The following is a 10,909-nucleotide window of genomic DNA, read 5'->3' on the forward strand; positions in this document are numbered from 1 at the left end:
ATTGCTACTGCAGGGGAAAGGTATGCAGTAGAAAAAGTATGGGGAGGTGGCGGTAGTATCACCACCCGGGGTACAAAAGGCACATGTATACCTGGAGCAATAACGTATAGCCAAACTACAAGTACCAATAAAGGTACCGACAAGCACATCAACAAATAATGTAAGTGACTAGTGAGATACCCTCATGTGTACAGTAAGAAGAAAAAGAAAGATAAAAGAGATAGAATCAGAGGAAAATGCAGGTACAGATAGTAATATAAACAGGAAATGAAGGAACCAAAAGCATACACATATATAACAGATAAATTCACGTAACCGGTATGCATTATCAGGGGGACGGAGTCCCCAACCAAACATGAAGATCAACCAGGAACTACATTAATTGGAACATTGAATACTCAGTCAGGTCGCAGACCACTCACGGGTAAGTGGCAGGCGAGGTTTCAATGTAGAGGGCACTTTGACCGAAACATCCCAGTCATTAAGCAGCTTAACCCCAGCGTCCAGAGTGGCAACTACGTAGGAGGAATTCTCATGGGAAATCACCAATTTCACTGGGAAGCCCCATCTGTATCTAATGTCATGAGAACGTAGTGCCTCCGTGATAGGAGCCAGAGCTCTACGTTTAGAGATGGTCAGTGCCGAGAAGTCAGGAAATATTTGTATGCCTCCAAGCGTATCCGAATCAGACGCAGATCTGGCAGCTTGCATTATCCGTTCCTTGGTCGTGAAGAAGTGAACACAGAGGAGGGTATCCCGAGTGTAGAAGGCGGAAACCGACCGTGGTTTCGGAAGCCGGTGAATGCGATCGATGAGAAGGTCTCTGTTGTCCGCCACAGGTAGCAGTTTGTGGAAGAGGGACAGAGTCTGGGATACCTCGGATTTTAATATTATTTCTCCGCGACCTGTCCTCTATATCCGCCAGTTTGTCTTTATACGTCTCCATCTCAGCTTGTTGTCGGTCATGGGCCGAAATAAGGTCATTATGAGAGGACACCAGTTCCTCCATTTTACGTTCAAGATGGTCTGTGCGATCACCTAAAGCAGTTAGCTCCACTTTAACTTCACGGATAGCCAGAGAGAGGTCTTGAGTGAGCTCAGATTTAAAAGCCGCAAGGACTTGACACAGAGTCTTGACAGTGAGAGGATCCCTAGAATTAGAGTCTACCCCAGGAACCGATAAGGAATGGCCAGAACTCTCCTTAGGACGGTCAGGTTGGCTCGATGGGAAGGAGCTCCCGGCAAGAGACGAGGAGATACGAGCCCCTTTTTGATTAGAGAAAGCCACCGGGGGCGGGAGTGCGTCCTTAATTTTTTTAGGGGGCATCGTTAGAGGGCTGCAGTAGAAGGAGTAGACGAGTGAAACTGGAATGCCAATGCGTCACAGGCCCTGGAGGCAGAGTAGTATGCTGGTTCCAAACAGAAGCTACTATGTATGCATGAGAACCCTGGTTGGAGGTGTAGAGAGGACAGAGCACATCACATCCCTATTCAAACATCATTACATGCAGGAGATCTTTCCAGGGTCGGGGAGAAACGACAAATATGAGAGAGGCACAACAAATCCCAGCAAGGGGGTACTCACAGATCCAGTACAGGGGATTCCAGCAGGAATCAGCAGCACTACCACATAATGGAATATACACCCCAAGGGAGATGTAGTAGAAAAAGCTGGAGGAGAGCCCCAGGCAGATATCACTTGTCCTGGTCCAGCTCACGGTTCAGTTTCAGCCTCATAAGTGGACAGAGCTGCAGAGATGCACAGACTGAAGAATCCAAAATGGGCGCTGGCTGTGAATGTCTCCTTCCCAGCTGAAGACAGAGGTGGATCCCAGGCACACAGGAGTAAAAGCACAAGGGCCCACGGGTCCTCGGCCTTTGGGAGCCCCCAGAGACCCCCCAGGAGCCTGCAGGGAGAGGTAGGAGCCGTCCGGCGGAGCCACGTCCCGTTTTCCAGGTCCCGGAAGTCCGGCCCAGGTAGGCTTGAAAATTTAGTCCCCGGCTTCAGGGCAGAAGGTAGGCCGCAATCTGCAGGAGCCTCCAGGAGTGTTCCCGATTCCGCGGACCTCACCAACCGGCCAGCGCACAGCAGCAGGAGTGGGGGAGAGGGCACCAGGCTGAAAGGAGCAGAGATGGATGTGCAGGGAGGGAGAGAAGTGCCCAAAATCCTGGAGCTCTGCTGAGACACTTCCACTCACAGCAGCAGCTAGGCCATGCCCCCAGGATATGCTTTTTTTAATTGTACTTGAGGTGCCCCTTATCCAGCACTGACCATACATTACATAAAGCCGTTTAAAGACTACACTATAATGTCATGTACATATGCATAGTGCCTTAAAGTGGAATCTCAAACTGTCACAACTAAAACTTTCCAGTATTTTATTGGAGGTACTGTAATGGGGCTGCATGGAAATGTTGGACTGCAGACCTGACAAATGGTTCCCATGCAGGTTGGTACCTAGGTAGCCAGTCAATAGGTCAACAGGTACAACAGATCGACAGATAAAAAGTCAACAGTGCTTAAGGTCGACAGGTTCAAATGATCGACATGTTTTGGGGGATTTTTACATGTTTTCCCAACATCTGCTTGATCTACTGCCCACATGAACTATGACTGGGAATAGTAACCTGTGACGAGGTTCTTAATTAATTAATACGTTTCATTAATAGTAATTCATTTATAATCTTAAGAAGTTACTCGGTGATATCAAGCCATGGTGATTTACAGTATTAGGCCATATTCTCATGACTATAGGTTCATCTCACAAAATGGCTGCCACTACTGTGTGGGATTGACAGGTGTGATTTAAGCAGTGATCATTTAATACCATCAACATTCTTTAAAATCCAAAACATTTCTAAGAATCAAAATAATTAATAAAAAGAGGTTTCTTTGTGTGGCAATAAATGTGACAGGCAAATAAAGAAAAAAAAATAGAATACCAGTTGTTAGGAAGCTTTTATCTGCATCTTTATACTGCTCTGCTATTTTATACTGCTCTGCCATATCAACATCCAGTTTGCTAAGATGCAGGGTACTGTAGGAATGTATCACTTGGGTATAATATGTATCCTGCATACTAATGCAATGTGTCCCTGTTTGAACTAAGTATGAGAGTGTAATGTGGAATCTGAGAAGATTCTAACAGTCTATTGTCCCTAGCACGGTACTTTGTGTCCACTTACCCAATGTTTACCTTGTATCCTAATTAGTTTCAGTGCTGCATTCCCAGCAAAGTGCAGAAAAGAGACTTTCAAAATAGGATTTTAATTACCTACTGGTAAATCTTTTTCTCGTAGTCCATAAGGGATATTGGGGAAATCTATTACGATGGGGTATAGATGGGGTCCAAAGGAGGCTGCACACTTTAAATTTCTTCAACTGGGTGTGCTGGCTCCTCCCCTCTATGCCCCCTCCCACATGCAGTTATAGGTTAAAATAGTGCCCGAAGGAGAAGTGACATACTTGAGAGAAGGAACATACAACAATGGGGGTCATTCCGACCTGTTCGCATGCTGCCGTTTTTCGCAGCGCAGCGGTCAGGTCACTACTGCGCATGCACTGCAATGCGCAGGCGCGTTGTACGGGTACAAAGCGGATCATTGCTGAGCAATGGATTTAACGAAGAATCCATTCGCACAGCCGATCGCAAGGAGATTGACAGGAAGAAAGCGTTTATGGGTGTCAACTGACCATTTTCTGGGAGTGTTTGGGAAAACGCAGGCGTGTCCAAGCGTTTGCAGGGCGGGTGTCTGACGTCAATTCCGGGACCAGACAGGCTGAAGCGATCGCAAGAGCTGAGCAAGTTCAGACCTACTCAGAAACTGCACAAAATGTTTTTGCAGAGCTCAGCTGCACAGGCGTTCGCACACTTGCAAAGCGAAAATACACTCCCCTGTAGGCAGCGACTATCTGATCGCAGCGCTGCAAAAAGTAGCTAGCGAGCGATCAACTCGGAATGCCCCCAATGAGTGGTGATATTTACACACCAGCACACCAATAACATAAACGACCAGCAACGGCTGGTAACAAAACAGCAACCGCTGGACAGGGAACCACAGAAGCGATAACCTGCAGAAAAGTCAACGTACTGAGGCAGGTGCCCAATATCCCTTATGGACTGCAAGAAAAGGATTTACCGGTAGGTAATTAAAATCCTATTTTCTCTAGCATCCATAAGGGATATTGGGGAAATCTAGTATGATGGGGATGTCCCAAAGCTTCCAGAACGGGCGGGAATGTGCATAGACTTCTGCAGCACCACCTGCCCAAACTGGGTATCATCTTTGGCCAGGGTATGAAACCTGTAGAACTTTACAAAAGTGTTCTTCCCCGACCAGGTAGCAGCTCGGCACAGTTGCAAGGCCGAGACGCCACGGACAGCCGCCCAGGAAGACCCCACCGATCTCGTAGAGTGGGCCTTCAGAGACTGTGGAACAGGTAAGGCTGCTGACACATATGCCTGTTGGATAGTAAGCCAAAGCCAACGAGCAATGGACTGCTTAGAAACAGGGCAACCCTTTTTCTGCGCATCATATAACATGAACAAGGAATCCTTCTTTCTGATCCGAGTCGTTCTCTTGACATAGATCTTTAAGGCTTGCACAACACCCAATGCCTCCGGGGGTGGTCTTCAGTATGCCGGCTGTCGGGATCCCGGCGCACAGTATACCGGCACCGGGATCCCGACAGCCGGCATACCGACACTTATTCTCCTTTGTGGGGGTCCACAACACCCCTGGAGGGAGAATAAAATAGCGTGGCGCGCACAGCGCGCCACCGTGCCCGCAAGGGGCTCATTTGCGCTCTCCACACTGTCGGTATGCCGGCGGTCGGGCTCCCGGCGCCGGTATGCTGGTCGCCGGGAGCCCGACCGCTGGCATTCCATACTACACCCGCCTCCGGAGGAGCAGAAGTGCCGGAACTGGACGGAATCACAATAGGTTAATTCAAGTGGAACGCAGACGACCTTCGGCAGGAACTGCTGCCTAGTCCTGAGCTCCGCTCTCCTCGTAAAAGACCAAGTAGGGACTTTTACACGACAAGGCCCCCAATTCTGAGACACGCCTAGCAGAAGCCAGGGCCAACAACATCACCTTCTTCCACGTGAGGTACTTGTCTTCTACCATCATCAGAGGTTCAAACCAGGAGGACTATAGAAATTCCAACACTACTTTCAAATCCTAGGGTGCCGTGGGCGGCACAAAAGGAGGTTGAATGTAAAGCACCCCTTGCAAGAAGGTCTGAACTTCTGGAAATACTGCAAATTTCTTCTGGAAGAAAATTGAGAGAGCTGAAATCTGGACCTTAATGTATCCCAGATGTAAGCCCTTATCCACACCAGCTTGCAGGAAATGGAGGAAACGTCCCAAGTGGAACTCCGCAGGCGGATACGTGCGGTCCTCGCACCAAGAGACATATCTCCTCCAGATGTGATGATAGTGTTTTGACGTCACAGGTTTCCTGGCCTGAACCATGGTAGCAATAACCTTTTTGGAAAGGCCCTTGTGAGCTAGGATGTTCCGCTCAACCTCCATGCCGTCAAACGAAGCTGCCGTAAGTCCGGGTAAATGAACGGTCCTTGTTGAAGAAGATCCCTTTTCCGTGGCAAAGGGTCTTCGACTGACATGTCCAGAAGATCCGCGAACCACACCCTCCGAGGCCAATCCTGGGCAATAAGAATTGCCTGGACTCTTTGATTTCTGATTCGCTTTAGCACCCTTGGGAGCAAAGGAATCTGAGGAAACAGGTAGACCAGCCGGTAAGGCCAAGGCGACGTCAGTGCATCTACTGCCCTCGCCTGAGGGTTCCTGAGCAATAGCGACGAAGCTTCTTGTTGAGTCGAGAAGCCATCATGTCTATTTGTGGGCAGCCCCACCGGTCGATGATCTGCTGAAACACCCGATGGTGAAGCCCCCACTCACCTGGGTAGAAATCGTGATGACTCAGGAAGTCCGCTTCCCAGTTGCCTACTCCCAGAATGAAGATTGCGGACAGTGCTCTTGCATTTCTTTCTGCCCAGAGTAGTATCTTTGACACCTGTTGCATGCAGGCCCTGCTTTTTGGCCATCCTTGTCGATTGATGTACGCCACTACCGTGGCGTTGTCCGACTGTACTTGGATCACATGATCCCTGAGCAGAGGAGAGGCCTGAATCAGAGCATTGTAGATCGCCCGAAGTTCCAGAATATTGATCAGAAGAAGGGCTTTGTGGGCAGACCACCTGCCCTGGAACTGAGCCCCCTGGATGACAGCTCCCCATCCTCTCAGACTCGCATCTGTCGTGAGGAGGATCCAATCCTGAAACTAGGTTGGAAGACTGCAGCCACCACAGGAGGGAAATCCTGGCCTGAGGTGACAGCTGTATTATCCGGTGCATCTGAAGATGTGATCCGGACCACTTGCTCAGGAGATCCAATTGAAATGTTCTGGCATAGAACCTTCCATACTGGATCGCCTTGTACGAGGCAATTCCATCTTGAACTTGAAAACCTTTAGGTAAGGGTTCAAGGATTTCAGATGCAAAATGGGTCTTACTGAAGCATCCGGTTTCGGTACCACGAACAGGTTGGAGTAGTAATCCTTTCCCTGTTGTTGCAGTGGCACTGGCACAATGACTTGGGACTGGACCAATTTTAAGATGGCCTGTTGCAGTGTAACACGCGTATCCTCCAAAGCTGGTAAGCTTGATTTGAAAAATCGTTGGGGAGAAGCACCGTCAAACTCCAGCTTGTAGGGAAATGAGGTCTTTTACCCAGGTATCCTGGCAAGAGCCTTCTCAGATGCGGCTGAAATGACACAGCCGAGCTCCCACCTCGAGATCCCCTCAGGGTGGGTGGGCACCGTCATGCTGAGGCCTTAGTGGAAGCTGAACTGGTGCTCTGTTCCTGAGAACCGGCGATTGCTGGTTTTCTTATCTTACCTCTGGTGCCTCTAGCCGCAATGGAGGCACCTCTGGCTCTAGATCGAAATCTGTTAGACCGAACGGACTGAGTAGGCAGGAACCACTAAACAAATCCCCTCTTGCGCTATAAATAATATGGTATGGCTCAAAAGTTCAAAATAAAAACAAATTGATAATTTCATATAATCTATATTTTTTATTTAGTGAAAAATAGACATATGTATATATATATATATACTCTCAAATAAACTATTAGACCGGTCAATAAAATCACTAACAATATCTTTGCATATCTAAAGGAGGTGGATCTAGGTAAACTCTGTGCACAGAGAATAAAAATTTTTATCAAAAAATGTATAAAACTCAGTCCATATATTGAAATAAAAAACAAATTGCCAGCTGTGATTTGCACCCTTGTTGTGTATTGAATTTCCTCAATAAGCTGCCACTCGTTATAAGGAAATGTTATTGTGCAGAAATGATCGCTCCACACTGGAGCCTTACGTGTAGCTCACACCGGTTGTTGTACCACGGGAAAATCCAATGACAGACGAGGCGGTCTCGGGCTGCGGGAATGGCGCTACACTGGCGCCTGCTGTGTTGAGTGTTTTACCCGACTTCCAAGCTCTATGAGTCCACACCTCTATGTGCCGTATGCAGACACCACAGTCGCGGTTGTGATCTCCCGATCTACGGTTTGTCCACAGATGTTACCGCTAGCTGATGTGGTAATTTGGGGGTGCAATGAAGGCTGGTACAAGGTACCAGCCTTCATTGCACCCCCAAATTACCACATCAGCTAGCGGTAACATCTGTGGACAAACCGGAGATCGGGAGATCACAACCGCGACTGTGGTGTCTGCATACGGCACATAGAGGTGTGGACTCATAGAGCTTGGAAGTCGGGTAAAACACTCAACACAGCAGGCGCCAGTGCAGCGCCATTCCCGCAGCCCGAGACCGCCTCGTCTGTCATTGGATTTTCCCGTGGTACAACAACCGGTGTGAGCTACACGTAAGGCTCCAGTGTGGAGCGATCATTTCTGCACAATAACATTTCCTTATAACGAGTGGCAGCTTATAGGGGAAATTCAATACACAACAAGGGTGCAAATCACAGCTGGCAATTTGTTTTTTATTTCAATATATGGACTGAGTTTTATACATTTTTTGATAAAAATTTTTATTCTCTGTGCACAGAGTTTACCTAGATCCACCTCCTTTAGATATGCAAAGATATTGTTAGTGATTTTATTGACCGGTCTAATAGTTTATTTGAGAGTATATATATATATACATATGTCTATTTTTCACTAAATAAAAAATATAGATTATATGAAATTATCAATTTGTTTTTATTTTGAACTTTTGAGCCATACCATATTATTTATAGCGCAAGAGGGGATTTGTTTAGTGGTTTAGTGTTACCGGAGATTTCTAAGTGCCGGTTCTTTTTGACTTGATTTACCCCAAGTCGAGCTCTCTCCTGCAGCTTAGGTATTTATTAATCATAGTATTATTTGTATACAAATTTTAATATTATTAATTTGATCACCAGGATGTGGTGATGATCTATTAGCGCCTGGTTATATTTTCTTATAGCGTGAGTAGGCAGGAACGTCTAGCCGGCGGGGCCCCAGAGGGGAGAAACGTGGATTTCTCCACAGTAACTTTAGAAATCCACGTATCCACTTCCATCCTGAAGAGCCATTCTCCTGCAAAGGGAAGAGACTCTACACTGCGCTTGGACTCTGCGTCCATTGTCCACTGATGCAACCACAAAGCCCTGTGCGCCAACACTGCCATAGCAGTGATCCTAGCATTAATATTGCCTATCTCCTTGAGGGAGTCACACAGGACGTGTGCAGTGTCTTGAATGTGCTTTAGGAGAGTCACCGTAGTGACCAGGGACATATCCCCGGAGAGGCCCTCCTGAATTTGAGTAGCCCACGTTTGAATGGCATAAGTCATCCAGCTTGCTGCAATGACCAGTCCTTGTGATATACCCGCTGCTATGTAGATAGACTTCAGTGTTGTCTCTATTTTCCTATCCTCAGGGTCCTTTATGGTAATGGAGCCCAGGGCTGGCAGTACTGCCTTTTTTCGATAGGCGAAAAACTGATACGTCAACAGCTGGGTGCCTTCAGGAGCAAATGGGGAAGTGTGCAAAAACCGTTTTGACACTTGATATTTTTTATCTGGATTTTTCCAGGCTAACTTAAATAGGTCATCTAACTCTGCAGAATCAGGGAAAGTGACACTGAGCTTATTCTGTGTGAAGAAAAACGACTGCTGTGTCACAGCGTCCTCTAGAGGGAGTTTTAACACGTCTCGTACAGCTAAAATGAGGGGTTCAATACCCTGTGCAGACGGGGAATCCCCAGTAACGGGATCCAATTCCTCCCCATCCTCCTGTATCTCCTCATCTGAATCTGAGAGTAAAGCAGGTAACCCACATTTTAGTGGTCTTGAGTTAGAGAGGGGGGGCTGAGGAACATCTGCCCTTGCAGCTAGATCTGCAACAGCCTGCTGCAGATATTGAATTTTTTGAGTATTAGCAGTGAGCTGAGATGACATATCTGACATCATGTATTTTATGGCACCTAGCCAGGAAGGCTCTTGACCCTCCCCCCCCCAGCCCCCTCACTGATCTGTGAGGACTGACTGCATTTTTCACATGATATGGAACCAGATGTAGAGGGAGAGAATCTGGTGTGACATACACTGCACAATTGGTGGTTTACCATGTTTACAGTAAACAACACTCATATACACATGCACACAGACAAGTAATACAATAGCAAGTCTGCCCTACGGCATGTGAGAGGTAGATAGAGAAGGGAACAGCACACCCAAGCTAAACTGCCCCAGAGAGACTGCAAGCTGTTATATCACAGTGAAACACCTCTGTTTTTGTCCTTTTCAGGACACAGATTGTGTACAATAGCGGCTCTCCCCCTTTGCTACACCCTGTACCAGTTTTCCAGCGTTATCCTGAGTGTCTGGAGGAGCTGTGTGTGCCTGCTGCTGCAGCTGTAAGGTGCCAAAACACCGCTGGTCCTGCTCTGAGGAAGCTCCGCCCCCTGTAATGGCGCCGGAGTTTCAGTTATATTTATACTGGCAAAGTCTCCCTAGGAGTGTAAAAACATCACACAAGTGCTAGTTTTAACTACCGCTGCCAGTGTACACGGGGCTATAGCGGGTCCCCCCCAGGAGGGTCCCGTATGCCTCCCCTGCATGTTAGCCGCACCATGAACTGGGGGACCCCCCTAGCGGGGTCCCCAGTTTGTACTCACCACTGTTGTCCCCCTCAGGCTACTGTTAGGGGTGTGCGGCGTGCTGCGATTGTGACCGCTAAGGTGCAGTGCCCCGCTGTACAACAACCTCTCAGGACGGTGGTCCTGCAGCGGGGAAGCAGCTCTGACACCTTGCAAAGGCCGGTGACCATCCCCCCCCCCCCCCTAACTCCCATGGTGCACGTACTGTATGCTGTTGCCAAAACAACATACCGAAAATAATAAAGTTTTTAAAAGAAACTGAAGAAAACTCTCTGGAGCTTCCAGAGTGTGCATCCTCTCCTGAGGGCACTTTTTTCTAAATTGCTGTGGGAGGGGGCATAGAGGGGAGGAGCCAGCACACCCAGTTGAAGAAATTTAAAGTGCACCGGCTCCTTTGGACCCCATCTATACCCCATCGTACTAGATTTCCCCAATATCCCTTATGGATGCTAGAGAAAGGGGATTTTAGTTATTATACCGACAATCACAATGTCTACAGTCAAAAGTTCAACACCATAATGTCATACTGTCATGTCTCAGTTAAAATGACAACACCCGACATGCCGACACCTGCAAAAAGTTGACACTGTCAAAATGTCAACACTTGAAATTTTGACACACTTAAATTATCGACTATTAAATAGTTAGGCTTTAGGTTAGGCTTAAAATTAGGGGTCAACCTTATGTATCTGTTAACTTTCTGTCTGTCTCCATTTTGAACATGTT

Source organism: Pseudophryne corroboree, chromosome 7, assembly GCF_028390025.1.
Source record: "Pseudophryne corroboree isolate aPseCor3 chromosome 7, aPseCor3.hap2, whole genome shotgun sequence".
NCBI classification, from domain to species: domain Eukaryota; kingdom Metazoa; phylum Chordata; class Amphibia; order Anura; family Myobatrachidae; genus Pseudophryne; species Pseudophryne corroboree.